The sequence below is a fragment of the Aplysia californica genome, unplaced genomic scaffold (assembly GCF_000002075.1).
Source record: "Aplysia californica isolate F4 #8 unplaced genomic scaffold, AplCal3.0 scaffold00416, whole genome shotgun sequence".
Taxonomy (NCBI): Eukaryota; Metazoa; Mollusca; class Gastropoda; order Aplysiida; family Aplysiidae; genus Aplysia; species Aplysia californica.
Genome location: NW_004797686.1, coordinates 303,575 through 306,557, shown reverse-complemented (window position 1 = coordinate 306,557; position 2,983 = coordinate 303,575).

The following is a 2,983-nucleotide window of genomic DNA, read 5'->3' as shown; positions in this document are numbered from 1 at the left end:
CCCCCCTCTCCCTTTTCCCCCTTTCGTCACCGAAACCCAATTTCTCTTTCGGCGCTCAGATCCAGGTTTCTGTTTGTTTACCTACACAGATAAGTTTATTGGACTTCAGGAGAGGATTAGTTTATAATTATTTTACTCGGACAGCTGATTGGGTAGATTCTACTATTATCTGATACTTACAATCTCAGGTTTGTGTGAAAAGTGTTGACAACCTCGCATTCAGTCCAGGGTCACAAATCATGTACACGAGGCTAAATTTTTGCTTCTGTTCATCAATAGCGTATGGCCTTTGTGATGGAAAATGTTCTTTTGAAAAGTCTCTCCAACTGAAAATACAAATCATCTGACACAAGATATGAAGTGGCCGTTCAACAGAATGATATTGGTGACAGAGTTGCAGCTTTCATGCATGCGTCATAGCGTTTGAAAAAAAATTCAAGCGGATATTTTTGTGTCTATCTTTTTGTTTGTTTGTTTTTGGGGGTTTTCTTAGGGCGATAAAAAGATAAGGTTATTTTGAAAGCAGAATCCTTGACACTTGGCTTGGAAAATAAGAACCGAAGAATGTTTCCGTGATTGACAGCATGTAGGTTCAACCTTTAAATCAATTTTTGCTAGCTACGAAAGCCACATTTGGTGAGCCGACAATTTTATACGGTCACATTATAAAAAAACTCCTTTAATTTCACTTCCACAAGGTAGATTAGGGAGAGGCAACGTAGCCTTGTATAAAGATTGCTTTAAAAACTCCCCCCATTTTCACACCCGCAAGGCAGATTAGTGACCTAATTGGATGACAACATAAAGGACACGCAGAACTGTATTGTTAGACCGGGTGCCCATTGCGGATCAGATCGGGTCTGATCGGGTCGGGTCGATCGCCCCACTTGTCGCCTGAAAACAAACACATTTCTGCCGCGATAGCCGCTTCGCGCCCTCAATCTGGTTAGCAAACCCAACCCGACCCGATCGGATCGTGCCAATGGGCACCCGGTATTACAGTCTGCTATAAAGGGGGGTGCAGCCTTTACACTGGGAAATCATTAGAGCCGCGCACTTTAAAAAAAGAACATTTTTTAAAGAAAATATCAAAGCTGCCCGTTATCAGAGCTGTGCACCTATTAGAATGACACAATTGGAATGGCGATTCCATCAAATGATTACAGTCCCCTATACAAAATTACTCCGTACTATTTCCCTAAAATTCCGTGTCACGAAAACTACTGTCCAGTTCAGTCAATTAACAAAGTAGGAGAGGTGTGTTCGTGTCATATAAAAATTAAACTAGTTTTCAAATCTGAAACATTTCACGTCGTGTAAAAAAAAATTTACTGAGTCAAAAGGTGTTTCTTACAAATGACCGAATTATGTCGGCAACACTATCGGTTGCACATGGAGAAAAGGGATGGGGGAAGGGAGGGGAGGTTGGTGTTTCTTCATTCTTATTTGGACATATTACACTAACAGCACAACTTCAAGCAGTCTTGGATTTCCACTTCATGATAATAACGTGGATATGGTTAGCTTTCTGAGTGATTATTTTGCTTTTTACAGCTACTGATATTTAATAATGTTCACACATTCTCATATTCCTGGGTATAATCTGACCACTATTAAACAAGCCTGGCTCCCCCTTTTCACCCCACCTACGAGTACCTTTTCTTCCTCCCCCCAAAAAATGTATCTCTGATTGATTGGGCTTCTTTCTAATCTTGTCAAGAAGTCAGTGTTGGACATGGTGCCCTAGATTCTATCCTCCTCTCCTCGCCTTCTAAGTGTGTGCACGGTACTCAATGCCTGCTGGCTGTGCATAAAACAACACCGCAGTGCATGTCTTTTCCCAGGCCAAATCACAGATGATTGGCTATCGGAACTAAAAAGCTCTAACGGTTTTGTACTCGTTTTATTTTTTTCTCCCATCCGGAGACGTGCATGAATTGAACATTTCTGAACTATGTAGGAGCCATTGGAAGAACGATCAAGATGGAAAAGAGAGGTGACCAAAACAAATAGAACTCATTTTTGTATTCGGTTGTCTTTCGTCACAATAATGTCCGTGATTGGGCGAGGAGGAGCAGAACCAGCTGAAGGCAACTGGGGCTCTGCACCTTAAATGTACTTCTTTTCTTTTTTTAAGACGTCCTCATGGTGATCATTGAAAGATGCCGTTGGTGACATAATTCTAATAATATAAGAAAAGAGATACTTTATATTTTATTTTTATTTTTTTCATAGGAATAACCACCCTATGCAATACATCTATCAGTGGTGAATAAAGGTTTGTCATGGCATGTAATACCATAATATGAGAAGTACCCCCAGATACATTTCAGACGCCTCTTGACATTATTGTACAATAGAAAAAAACTACACTTTGTTAGAGGCCACGGTAATCTGTCATACAACGATTTTACTTTCTGCACAACCGTAATTAAAACTTCATTTGTGATTGTTGATTCCACATTAATTTGATTTAGTTTGCAAACAAAGTGCGCTCTCATAAACGGATTCTTAAAACAAGTTTATTGTCTGCACACTGACGCAGCTAAGCCCACGCAGGCCAACGTATTGAGAGACAGATGGGTGAAATTTTAGCGTTGCTTTTGACTGTCGACGAAGAAGTTGTCGTAAGGAAACCGATATCAAAAAGGATGCGAGGTGTAGGCTTCATCAATTTGGCCCTGCTAATTGATAAAAGTATGAAACACTCTGGTTTCCACAGTGTCATACATCTATGTCATTGTGTTATTAGCTGGAGGAAGTTACAGGCGTCTGTGGTGTAGTAGTAACGAGATCCAGCGTAGCACGCAGAAGACCCCGAGTTCAATCACCGATGGGAAAATGTGTAATATCGAGTGTCTTGATCTTTCTGCTGGAACATTGTATCCTTCTCATCCCAGGTTGGACCTGACCGGCAGGGTCGAAGCCCGCCTCCTAAATGATTATAAACTATGTATTTCTTTGTTGTTGGTGGTTTGGGGGG